Consider the following 13778-nt stretch of genomic DNA (forward strand, 5'->3'; position numbering starts at 1 on the left):
AGGGGTGGAAGAAGCAATATGGGACTGGGCAGAAGAAGACAAGGAGGTATTCCTTTTCTTGTAGCATTTAGCCTTTGGATAACCTTAACTCTAGAGTGAAACTGCATCCTCCCTTGCCTATTAGGGCCCTGATCTACAGCAAAGAGAAGGAAAAAAAGTGTGGTTCTTCACCTAGGAGGTTTGGCTGCAGTAGAAGAAGAAACATTAGGATATGTGCTGAAAGGCAAACTAAGCTGAGCATGAGATTTTGGAGAGCAGATCTGAAGGAGAACACAAGGGGATGCCTTTGAGGACATTTATAAATGAATCTTCAAAAATGGGAGCAACTTACAATCAAAAGTTCAAAGAGGGTGGACTGGAAATGTAAGAACTGTGCTATGGAGGACCAAGTCCTGAACTGCAAGACCAGCACAGATGTTTGCTGAGAGTATCATAGAATCATAGAATCACCAAGGTTGGAAAAGACCTCCAAGATCATCCAGTCCAACCGTCCACCTACCACCAATATTTCCCCATTCAACCATGTCCCTCAGCACCACATCTACTCGTTTCTCAAACACCTCCAGGGATGGTGACTGCTCCACCTCCCTGGGCAGCCCATTCCATGCCACTCTTTCGGAGAAGAAATTTTTCCTAATATCCAACCTGAGTAACCCAGGGAAAGACACAATGACAGCTGGGCTATGGCTAGAGTGGGAAAATAGGTTTAGAAAGGAAAAAGACTTTGTGGGACACTCTCAGGAGTCCATCTGTGAGCCCTTTCCAATCTTAGCTGACACAAAAAACATTAAAAGAAGTTTTGAGAGGTGCAATGACTGTCTGATGAGAGGGAATCGAGGCTGATACTAGATCCCCAGAGGAGGTGAAGATCTCCCTTTAACACATGCTTTATTGCGTCCCTCGTTTATTTGCTTCTTTGGTTATCAGTGATGGTAATGAAAAATAGATTTGTAATCTCTCTCTCAGATTTGTTTTCATAGTCTCTAAGACATCCTGTGGTTCACATTCAATTATAAAATATATGTGCAAAAAAACAACAAAAAAAACCGCTTGAAGCATAAATTGGCTCATATTCAAGCTGACAGAATGCTTTATACAAACAGTTAACTCATTTTGAAATTCTCACTTTGCTGTGTTATCTGCTCGCATCCTGTATCTCGCCCACACCTCGACCCAAACGAATCACAGCAAGCAAGGGGAAAAGGGACCGGGGTCACTGCTGCTGCCCCACAGAGCTCCAGCGCTCTGATCTCTGCATCCTCATTGTCCTCCTCTTCACATCCATCTCAGATTTCACCTGTTAAACGTGTCAACATTTATTTCCTATCCCCAGGGCATACAGTCACTGCCTCTCCAGCCAGGTTTCATGAGCCTTGATCATCTTTCCTTCTGCTTTGCATGGGAAGATCTCCACTTGACCCACACCTCTCTCGCAGCGTGGTTCTCGAAGCCCCAAAATGTTTTCCATGCAGGGCTTTAATGTCCTGATGAAGAGGTACACACCACCTCTTCACAACCAAAACAATGAGGACCACAAGATTGCTGCCAGGTTACCTGGAACTCCCCATTCCCAGGTGGTATGCATCCTTCCCTTTGGATAATCTTTCTTTTTCCTTCTTGAGATCACTGTAATTCCATCTATCTGAAGAGAAATAAATACCAAAATTTGTCAGCTCGTCGTATTCATCCTTACCTCAAAACCTGTTGCCAGCTGCAGATTTGTCAGCTTTTTTTATTTCCAGCTACAGATACTTCTCTAACTGATTGTGCAGCAGATTAAGACTAGATGGACTGTAGTAAATCCCAAAGAAAGGAGAAAAACATTTTGCAGACCCACGTGGAGAACATTAGAGGGTCAGTTCTTTGCAGCATGCATTAGAAAAGAAAGGGAGAGATGAATTATTGTGTATTTTTAACAGCTTTATTAAATGGTGCAAATAGAAGTTTCTCATTTATGGACACAGACTGTGGTTTTATGTTTGTGTACCATCTCTAACTGCTGTTTGATAGCCCACAAGCCAGTGGATTGGGGGTTTACTTGTCCTTGTCTCCATTTTTCCTTTGCCAGGTCTGTATCTCAGCATTTCCCTTATTGTTTCCCTGTCTTTACTCCTGATCCAGAGGTCCTCAGGCAGGCAACACTGCTTGAAGCAATGTTCTGTCTCTTTGCTTATCTTTCCTTCAACCAACCAGGTTTGATTCCCATTGTTGCTTTCCTTTCCTATTATCCCTTTGTTATGCTGGAAAGAACCTTGACCAGACACTTCAAAGGAGCAAAGTGTCCTTCTACCTACCCTTACAGTGAGGCTAACTCCTTGGGAAGATGGAAGGGCTTATGAAGGAATGTTGAGAAAGCTCAACATAAATGAACATCTGGTCCTGAAGTGTGAGCCTGGATGGGGGCTGAACTGGAGGAAGGATGAGGCAGCACTGTTGGGCAGCAGCCACTTCCCTGCAATCTTGGTTTTCATCTGAGGGATGTGGTCAGTGGGTGGTGATGGGCTGATGGCTGCTCTGGATGATATTAGAGATCATTTCCAGCCTTAATGATTCTGTGGTTCGATGATTCATCTGCAAGAGGCACTCGGTGTCACCCTGGGCTGGGGCAATGCTGCTGAGGTCTGGGATCTGCTTCTGTGCTGCAGGGAACTCCTTTCCAGTCAAACCAGGTCTCTTCAGAAAACTAGTTTTATCACCCATGCGCTCACATACCTGGGTAAAATCCAAAAAACTCATTCATCATCTCATTTTAAGAACTCAGGCTCCTTTTTTTTTTTGTTCTCACAGAAAAAATGACTTCTGCCCATGACATTTGGTGTGCGAGAAAGTGTCCTAATTCAAGAAGTATTAGAGAAGTGACTCAGAGTGGTTTTAATGCGTTTTGCAAATATGCAATAGGATTCCTAATTTTCAGGACCGTAGCTAGGGTTTGAGTTGATATTTTTTTTCATAAGAAAAAAAGATTCATCTTTTTTCCAAACGTATGCAAATGTTGACCTTGGTGCAATGCAGTTTCCAGAAAAATCCCAGGCAGAATTTTCAGAGAGTGACTGCTGCTGAAGTTCTCTCTCTCCAAGACGATTCAGTGGTGGGGTAGAGGATGGTGGGTACACGACAGAAGCCCACAGTCCTATTGTACCCTGAACGATGCCTCTTAACCAACTGGGACCTTTCTGAGGTGCTAACAGGGTGACAGGGTCAAAGAGAACAGTTGGATGAAGTGATTGTCCTGGATCTATTTTAGCCCATATTTTGACCAAGGTGCAATACTGCTCCTTCTAGAACAGCTTCTCCACTGATGCTGGAGGACGTAATCCGTTCTCCACTGCTGGTTTGCAGGTCTTCCTCTCTTAATTTTCCTGTGTAAAGAGTAGGCAAGGAGCTCACAAGTTGGCTTCAAAGAGGATGTAGGGATGGGAAGGGCCAGTATCAAAACTTGGCAAACTGCAAAAGCCTGAGGCTTGGCTTTCTTCAGATACGTTTGAGCACAAAGTAGCTGTGACCACCTGAATGCATGTGTTCCCAGACCTAAAGGAAGAATCAAAAAGTGAGTCTCATCTTTGAGATTATTAATTTTTCTGTGGCCAAACTCTTCCTCAACCAGGAAGGGAGCAGTGGGCTTCAAGCAGCTGGTGTCTGTATCGCATTGTCATGACAAGAAGTTAGGATGTAAACTATGCGTGTGCAAGAGGCTCCATCTGATTAACTGTTTCATCAGATGATTTTTTCGCAAAAGACAATTCAAGTAGCTCTGCCAGAATGGAGACTTATTTGTAGCTGTAGCTCGAAAGCCTCCATTCCCATGGATATCATGGGTATTTTAATTCTGCGTCAAGGAACTCTACCTCACAGGTAGAGAAACTGATGAAATGTTCTTCTGTGGACTTGAGGAGTTGTTCACATAATTATGACAACATGACAACATGACATCACGGTGACAGTCCAGGAATTTCATACTTGCATCCCACATTCACCACAGAAGATCTCCACAGTTTGAAATGTGCACTTGAAATTAAGTCTTTTTAGGTATGCTGAGCCTGAAATAGTATATATACACAGTCAGGAAAAGAGAAAGTCTTAGCATAAGAGGGAGCCAACGAAATGGGATAGGACCAATGAACTCTTATCTAATGGAGCTTTGGAGGGAATTAAAAAGTTCTGAATGATTAGAGGTGGGTTTTCTGATTGCTCTGCCTATTATCTGTACAGATAACGTGCTGAGCTTTGAGAGAGTTGTATAAATATAGAGGAGCTGTACGCATACTCCATTGTCCCTTGAAATAATAATTCAAGAACTTGCTAAAAACTCTTACGCAGTAGCTGAATTTGCTCTCCTTTTTTTTGGTCTTTTCATTACTGTGAAGACTGAAATACTAAACTAAAATGCGCCTACATTTCCAGCCAAGGAGAGAAATCCTCTTGCTCGTTCCCAGCACCTTGCAAAGCCTGGAGGAAACCATGTCACATCCCTGCAGAGAAACAGCCCCACTGCACAGCGCTCTGTTGCCTCCCCCAGTGCTCAGGAGATGGAACCCAGCTCTCAGAGCAGCAGTGCAGAAGATGCCAGATGCCACCAGGCTTCTGCAGCATGCTGATAGCTGATAAGCAACCGATGCTAAACAAGCGGAAGGAGACCAGCAGGCAAAGTACTCAAATGTCTCATCATCCCAATCCTTTGAGTCAAAGGATTCAAGCAGGGCGTTACCATATAAAGACGCACCATGCAAAGGAGGATGTTTATCAGATGGAGGAGCGATGGCTTGTTTTTTGAAATGTTCTTTCTTTCAGTGAAAGACAGGCAGGCAACCTTTCTTCCCTCAAAGGAGAGAAATGGAGATTTTAAACCTGGATTGCGTGGCCTCACGCCCTGGCAGAACATGGTTGAGGCAAGAGCAGATCAATGGTGGTTGGTCAAGAGGTGGGTCATGGTCCCTCTCCCCATGGCAGAATCATGAGCAGAAAGGGAAAATGGTGATGCTCTTCCCTCTGGAAAGCAAGAACTGAGCAGGGTCCCACTGTCACAGCCTTCTTGGCAATGGTACTTGGAAGCTTTGGGGTGATCTGGTGCTACAGGTTGGCTCGTGGCAGGGGGTTGGAACTAGATGACCTTTGAGGCCCCATCCAACCCAAGCCATTCTATCCTTCTATGATTCTATACGTGTCTGATTTTGAGATATTAAGGTGATGGACTGGATTACAACAAGCTTACAGAAGTCTTATGTGCTGAAATCTTCAGTGTGAGTGTATAGACGTGTAAGGACTTCCTTTAAAAACGGCCCGAAAATTGTCGGCTGTGAAAATGAATGCCCGATAACATTCTGTTTTATTTGACATCCATAAATACTTTGCCAAATATTTGCAGGGTGGGTTTGCGCCGTGTTTTCGTTTATTGTGAACAGGAAGTTTGCTTCGTGCAGAATTGCTGAAGGCTGTTTCTAGAACAATTTGGACCTTTGAGCGTCTGTTTCAACAGAAGTGGGTCACGTTTGCACTTTCTGCACAGAAAGGAACCTGTTTATTTCTAAGAATTATTGCTCCCAGTTATCTGATAATTGCTTGGCTAAAAAAAAAAAAAAATGCAGTGGAAAAGTATGTGTTTTCACTGAAGTCAGTGGAAAAAATCACGGTAATGGGGATGAAGCAAAATGAGACGTGCTGACAGTCATACCGTGCCTGTGACATACGTGTGAAAATGCTGTGGAGCACAGGGGGGATAGGGTGCTCTTGTGTTATGGACAGCAGAGAAGAGAGTGAGATATCATCCTGCTGTGCTTACAGCACGATGAAGAAGCCGAACCGCGCTCTGCTCAATGTAGCTTGCTCTGAAAGTAATGCCTCCTATTTGTTTCCGTGGAAACAGATACAAAGAGCACAATAACACTATTTGGTAGAGACCGTTTTCAGCTGCAAAACACTCATTTTCAGCATAGTCACTACCATTAGCTATACATTTTCACCAGTGATGAATGAGAGCCTGCATGCAACGCTCATAAAAATCTGCACCAGTGGAGGTGAGCTACTGTTGCTACTGCTGAAACTCACCACCCACTCCTCACTGTGCTCAGGCCCACTGGTTGGTCTCCCTAAACACTCAGCATCGATGAACATCAGTGGGTTCCATTTTTTCTGCATGGAGGAATTCAGTGACACACCTTTGCTTCATACACGCTTCCACATCAGATGCCATTCTGCCAGAGTGCCCCTCTGCTGCCATCTGTCACATGGAAACAAAATGTAATGGGATGCTGGTGGGAAGGTTCAGCCTCTACTGCCATGCCACCAACATCCACCTCTGACGTTGTGGACCAACACCATAAAATAGGAGGCATTACTTTCAGAGCAGGCCTCCTATTTCTTGGTTTCTCAAAGCTATCTAGGGGAATAGAAACGACCCACAGATCCACTACAAAACAGAACAAAACGGTTTTATTTCTTTTTATAAAATAATTCAGCATGAAATGAAACTGCATTTTTGATCTTTCTGATCCTGGCTGCCTTTTCCTCTTCAGGGAAAAAAAAAAAAGAAAGAAAGAAAGAACGACAGAAACAATAATCCAATTTTTGTTTTGGATTAAATCTCCAAAAAAAAAAAAATTGTAACTATTTCTAAAATTATTTGCCTTCAAAATCCAGCCCATCATCCATCAGGGGGGTCCCTCCATTGGCGTGAGTCACAAATGGGCAGGGTCACTCAGGGGTTTCCTTACCCCACCATTGGTCACCCACAGCCACAGCCTGGTGACCTGCTGGCCCAACTGGCCTTATTCAAGATGGTAGCCATGGGCTTCTGCCCCTCTCCCAGCTGGTGTTTCCCCTGTTGGTGCTGGGCTCTCATTGCAGTCATTGCTGGTGCTGTAGGACTCACATTACATCAGTCCCAGGTCTCTACAAGACCTCGTGGTCCGTGGTGGAGGTACCAGGGAATAGCTGAGGATCTCCACTGCCTGCCTGTTGTCAGCAATCGTGGGGCTGGATTCCCAGCATGGGAATGGACCCTGGCCCAATTTTATTTTGTTTATCCCATAGTTATTTGTGTCCAGCAGACATACAGCTTCTATGTAACGTGCAGGCACCGTTGCCTCTTCTGTTAGGGCCTTTTTTCTTTTTAAATTTTGGACGGGATCATGTTTTCAGAAAACATTTCCGACTGCTGTGGAAAATGCAACCTGCAAAGCTGAGGTCTGAATGTCCCTACTCTTGCTTTGCCCACTGTGTTGGGTGGCTCTGACAATTTAATTCAAAACACATTGGTATATCCTCCAGGTGTATCCTGTGTAGATTTGGAGTTCCTAGAGGGCAGTGCTGAGAAGGGGCAAAACAGAGAAGCAAAAATCACAAGCCCTTGCATTTGCTCTTATGGGCTACACTGCCCACAGCTGTCTGTGAAGTGATACATAGTGATACATAGACACAGTGCACTTTCAAGGGTGTATTACTCTTGTTCTTTCCAAAATGTATTTATTTATTTGGATTTTAAATGCAGATCACTTGGGCTTGCAGTGCTCAGTAGAGGGGTGGAGGTGGATGTGTTTGGCAGGGAAGGGAGATGCAAAAGCTTTGGCCAGGCTGGATGCAGCTGTGAGCAACCTGGTCTAGTGGGAGGTGTCCCTGCCTATAGCAGGGGGTTGGAACTGGATGATCCTCCGACCCAAACCATTCTATGATTCTATGATTTTACATGGGGATGGTGGGGATTCTCCTGGAGCTGGAAACCAGCCAAATGCTGCAGAGCCTGCAAGCCCTGTACCTTTTGGTATTTTGGGTCTGTGGTAATGCCGAGCAGGTAGGGACACGTGAACCTTGCAGGGGCAAGCACTCTTGCAGAGAAGCTTAGTAAAACCCAAACCTCTCCCAAATCTTTTTTGGTAACTCATCTCCTCAGGGGCAGCAGATCCCTGCAGGAGGAGAGGCTGTCGGTGTTGAGCTGAGATGGAGGGAGGCACGCTTTCCCGGTGTGATGTTTTCAACACTGCTATAGCTGGTTGAAGGGGACCAAACCTCCGAGGAAGACGGGCTTGGTTCCGTTTGACCAGCCAGAGCAGAGCATAGCTCCTGAGCACGCAACTTGCTTGGCTTCTCTGCATCTTACCTGCAGGAGGAAGCAGAGAGGTTAGAGAGGAGCACTGGTGCCAACCACTGCGTCAAGGTGGGGAAGGCTGGCGCAGCACTCGGAGGACACCAGCTTAGGAGAGCTCTGCTTTGTTCTGCTTTCCACTTTGGGCATCTCTGTTCTGGCTGAGAACTGGTCCTTGCACTGGGTCTGTGGGATGCCCCAGCTGGGCGGTTGTATGGGTGAACTTCTCACTCAAGGAGAAATGTACAGTGCTTAAGGATGGGGCTAAGCTGCAAAAACCGACTTCTGAGTTCCTATCTAGATGTTTAATGGGGTTAGTCTTGCTTTGGGGTCAGGCCCTTGGTTCATGCGGAGCTCAGCTCATGAATGGGGACATGGGTAATGTGCAAAGCCCTTCAAAGCTTAGGGGATTGGTATTTTCCCATCCTGAGCCACGGCAACGTGTTCTCAAAACTGGCTTTTCACACAGCTGATTCCTTCCTGCCTCTTTCTTTCTCCCTGCTTTTCCTCTCTCCCCTTAAAACCAAATAAAAGAAAAAGGAGAAGCTGGCAGGAGGAAGGGAGGAACGCTCCCTCCTTTGTCCATTGAAGGGAAGTCACCTGCCAGTTGTCACTCAGGCATCACTTTTCAGAGCCCCCCAGTCCCTCCAGCTGTACCTGGGAGCTGGGGCGAGGAGACAGCTGCAGGAGAGCACGAGCAGCGGGGTGCAGGGCAGCTTCCAAACGGGACAAAAGCAGCATTTTGCCAACACTGTGCACAGGCCCCTTTCCATGTGCACGTGGTGTCTTAGGGGCTTGGTACAGTTTTTTTTTTTTTCTCTGAAAAATGTCTTAATTTGGAGGAGGGTTTCTTCTCTTTCTTTGCTTTTCACTCTGCTCCCCCATTCAGTGCTCAGGAATATTAAACTGTGCAACCTTAGGATTCTTCTGTTCTCTTCCCTTTGCTTCAGGCTTTCCCTTTGCTTCGTCAAGGCTACTCATTAGCAAAGAAAACATCGACAACACAAGCTCTGTATTTCCTATGGAGACATCCACCTTGCTGCCAAAAGGACATCTCAGGCAAACAGCTGCAACATTCACTTCATGCCCTCTCTCATCAGCACTAGACTACTGCAAGCTTGATGGAAGGGAGGAGGAATTAGAGCAGTCCTTGAAAAGCTTTTCTTCAATCAGGGGTGAGTGCAGACATTCAACAGTTGGACTTTTTTTAACCAGAAGTAAAACAGTGGCCTTGACCCCCAGCCAGACTAGAAGCTTTCCTGAACCTTAGCCCCATATCTGCACAACGAGTCTGAATTATTTCTTCTCGTGTGTCCCTGCAAGTGTGTGCCTGTAACTTAATCCTGGCTAAGGCCGTGCAGCAAGTTAGTGCTTCTCGCAGGATCCGGCAAGCTGGGGACAGCTGCGGAGAGGAAATGAGGGGTGGGACTCAACTCCACATTTAAAACCCAAATTTACACAGACTACGGAGAGATTCAGCTGACAAGCCAGAAGGGCAGCTTCGTTTGCCAACGCATAAGCATCTGGCATCATCTGAGGGGCCATGGGCTGCCTGAGACACTCACACGTGACGTGTAGGGGTGGCATAGGATATACTTGAATAACAGCTAGAAAGCGGTGGAATATTATTAGTGTATCTCCAAAGAGATTAGAAGCATCTTTTTGGGCAATCAAAGTCCAGATCTCCACAGACTACAAAACAACTGTGCAGCCATATCTGTAGATGCTGAACTCTGTGGCTCTGAAGTTGAGTGCTGCCTTTGCTCATGGGAGATGACCACAGCCTATTCAGGATCACAGGGAAGTTTTGTGTCTTTTGTTGCTTTCTTTGAACTGAGGTGACCAGGAGAACCCTGAAATGTTCTGAAGTTCTATTTTGTATGAATTTACTGCTAAGTGCTACTGAGTTACCAAAACTGTCTTGTTTTCTGAGTAGAGTAGGGTAGAGTAGAGTAGAGTAGAGTAGAGTAGAGTAGAGTAGAGTAGAGTAGAGTAGAGTCACCATCCCTGGAGGTGTTCAAGAAACATTTAGATATAGCGTTGAGAGACACGGTTTAGTGGGGTTGTTGGTGGTAGGTGGATGGTTGGACTGGATGATCTTGTAGGTCTTTTCCAACCTAGCTAATTCTATGATTCTATGATTCTATTTCTCACCACCCGTGGTTGCTCCTATGCCTGTGTGAGATTAAAGTCTCCAAAGTCTTAAGAGATCAAGAGGCCTTCAGGTGCAAAGTGAAGTGTTGTGTTTGAGATCCAAGCAATGGGCTGATCAGCAAAGCCTGGAAGAGAACAGAGGTCAGGATTCATACCCCTACACTAAAAAAAATAGGGTCATTTTCTGCTACTGTTTCTCTTCTCAAATAGTCTTCATAACTTAAGAGCTAAACCTGCAGAAAAAGGGCATGATGAAATAATTGACAATGTTTGACCTTCGTGAATTACATCTAGGAGACCACAAGGCTTAGGTCGGATGCAGAAGCCTTCATTTTGATTCAGACCGAAATTTTGAAAGCATTTTGGTGTCTGAGGAACATAAATGTCATTGGTTTCATGGTCTATATCGGTATATTAACTAGTGCTGAAGTACAAGCACAGGAATTCAGTGGTTTCTGCTGTATTGAGCACCGTTGCTGGCCCAGTTTTCACCTGTGTCAGCTAGCAGTGATCCTAACAGCTCCCAGGCTCAGTCTGGGAATTGGCACAGCCCAGGGACCATTCCTAGGAGGGAGTTTGAAGATGACCACCCACTGGAGAAGATGAGTACGAGGAACAGCCACTCTTTTTCCCCATTGGTTTGAGGGCAAGAACACTGGCCCTGGCACTATTTAGTGAACTAGTAGTGATGCAGACAATGAAACTTGGACTCCTGGATGCAAAAGCCTCTGTGGGGTGCGACAACATGGAATATAAGTTGTGGCAACTGCAGCTAGCTGGCTCCAGTATTGCCTATAGCATCATGGCCAGCTGAATGACACAACTAGCCTTGAAGTTGTACATGGATGGATTTGCTGAATGACTAGGTCCACATATTGCCAGGTTAAAATTAAGCTGTGAGCAGTGTAGACATGTCCTTAAGCTTCTAAGTAGATCAAGTTTGTTGAGGGCATTTTTGGAGGCCAGAATTATGATGGCTTCCCATGGCAAATAAGCATCTGATGACCTTTCAAAATTTGGGCCATCACGTTAGCAACAACCCCCATCACTGTAGAGTATAAAATGTTTTCCTGGATGCCTTCTTAAAATAAACTGATTGAATGCTGCTTAAAATTTGACTATTAAGCTTATGGAGGAAGAAGGTAATGTATGAGAAATAGTTTGGGCTCTTCAGCTCCTTGGAACAGGGTATTCAGGATATCTAGGGTATCTCTAGGCTGTCCTAGGTGGGAGAAAGGCAACTGGTCACTGTCTTGCTGTTTGCAAAAAATATACTGGACTCATTGCTACACAGCATCATTAGAGTAAAGAAGAGGATGAGAGATTTGTGCATGTAGAGAGACTACCTTGAGCTATAATAATACAGATATAGATAAAAAAGCCCACTGCTTTCAAAAAGACTTTGTGCCTGCTTTGCTCTGTGCAAGATTCTGCATAACCCAGCCAGTCCAGTCTGTCTACAGTTGCACTGTGAATCCAACAGGCTCAGAATAACAGAGTGTTGGCTTTGTCTTGATTGATTCAGTACAACCATTCCTACATCTTTATCATTAACTTTAATGCCATTACTGAGGAACTTATTATGAATTACCGGGAGCAGGGAGGAAAGTTTTGTCACTGATGTGAAGATTAGATTGCCCATGCATACTCATTCTCACTCCTTGTAGAAGATTCCTGTCCATTGCTATGTAATTCCTTGGCCACATCACTAAATCCAATGTGTTTTCCACTAGCTGAGAATGGGTAGCAATTCCTGAGCCCATTCGGGATGCAATGATTTGCCAAATCCCCTTGAAAAGACCTTTTGGGACAGTGCAAATATTATTTTGTTTAGGAGGGGGCCACATTCAGATAGGTGATTTTCTGGAGAAGCACATGCAGGATTTATCTTTGCTGTCATACTGGCGTGAATTCAAGAGTTCATAACGTTTTTAAGATTTGCAGATCCCTCTGTGCTTTCCACTGCCACAGAGAGTCCCGCAGAATGAATATACGCTGCCTGACCATAGATAGCTTTGTGAATAAATTCAAATCCAAGTAAAATGTAGACGTAGAAAAAAATACTTGATTCCTTGCAGTAGCTGGAAGCAGAGGACACTGGCGATGTCTCCCTGAAACCACACACTTCCTTACATTCCATAGCAGCCTAATCCATATGGGGATATAAAGAAGCATGTCATCTCATAAGAGAAGTCTGGATCGTGACCTCTGGACGCTCTTGGAGAGGCAGCATTTCTCCTCAGCTGTGTTTCAGAGCTGGTGATCTGCTTTCTCCTTGGGGAAGCATCAGGAACACCAAATTATATGTAATTTCTCTGGTGCCCTTGGTCAGTTTTGGAGGTATATCTACAGTGAAGCTTTTCCAATGGCCACCATTTGCAAGTGCTTCTGTTTGTTCTGGTTAGAATCTTGTGTGCATGCATGGAAATACACACTAGGGAAGGCTTGGACTTGTTCTGATACACCCTAAATTCCGAAAAACTACAGTTTGCTGTGAACAAAACCCAAATCACACAAGCGAGAGGTGACAGATAGTGCCCTTGCCTTTTACTTCATTATTATTATTGGTACAAACATCCTGACCAGGAAGAGTAGTTGCTCATCCAACCACGATGAGACAGTCCATGGCCTGGAGAGCTACCTGGCCAAGCAGGCAACCCAGTAAAAACTAGACAGCAGCTCACTGGAGCCTGATCTGGTTCTTCAGAAAGGAGATTTTAAGCCATAGAGTTGCAGAATCATTTTGGTTAGGGACTTTTGGAGGCCTCTTATTCATCTCTTTGCTCAAAGTAGGGTCAAGCTTGGGTCAAGTTGCTTAGCACCATATCTGGCACCGTTGTCCCACCCTTTCCTCTGTGCTACTGGAGCACTTGGCTTGGGGTTGTTGCATGCTCTCGGTGGGGCAGGTATGCTCAGGTATGCTGGAGATGCCCAAGGGACCTATGGCCACATTTGGGTAACAGCTGGTTGGAGTCAATTTGTCCATGTACCAGATTCACAGAGATGATATCCTAAGTGGAAATGTCTCTGAAGATGGAAACAAGAAGGGAAGTTAACCTAAAGATTTACAACCAGTCCATACAAGTATGTAGGATGGGTAAAGAAAAGAAGATTTCTCCCATGCCTTCTCTTCTTCATGGAACAGGTTGCTCAGGCAGGTAATGGAGTACCTCTCCTTGAAGATATTAAAAGACCATCTGGACGTGGTCCTGAGCAACGTGCTCTAGGTAGCCCTGCTTGAGCAGGGGTTGGACCAGATGGGCCCAGAGGTCCCATTCCATCATTCTGTGTGATTCTTCCTAGCCAGAAGACTAAGGAACAATCCCAGCTGATGAAAAGCTCACATCAGCCACTCTCCATGGGGTTCTCCATTCTTCCCTGTGCCAGAACATTCCACTGCATAATGCTACTTGAGAAACTTTCTGTTTTGCAACTTCCCCCAATATTTGACATTACTGATTTTTTACCCAGACATTTTTGTTTTTCTTCCCACCAATTTTTATCTCCGCCCTCAGAAATTACGTGTTATTACATGATTTATGGCTACAAA

The sequence above is a fragment of the Numida meleagris genome, chromosome 3 (assembly GCF_002078875.1).
Source record: "Numida meleagris isolate 19003 breed g44 Domestic line chromosome 3, NumMel1.0, whole genome shotgun sequence".
Lineage (NCBI taxonomy): Eukaryota > Metazoa > Chordata > Aves > Galliformes > Numididae > Numida > Numida meleagris.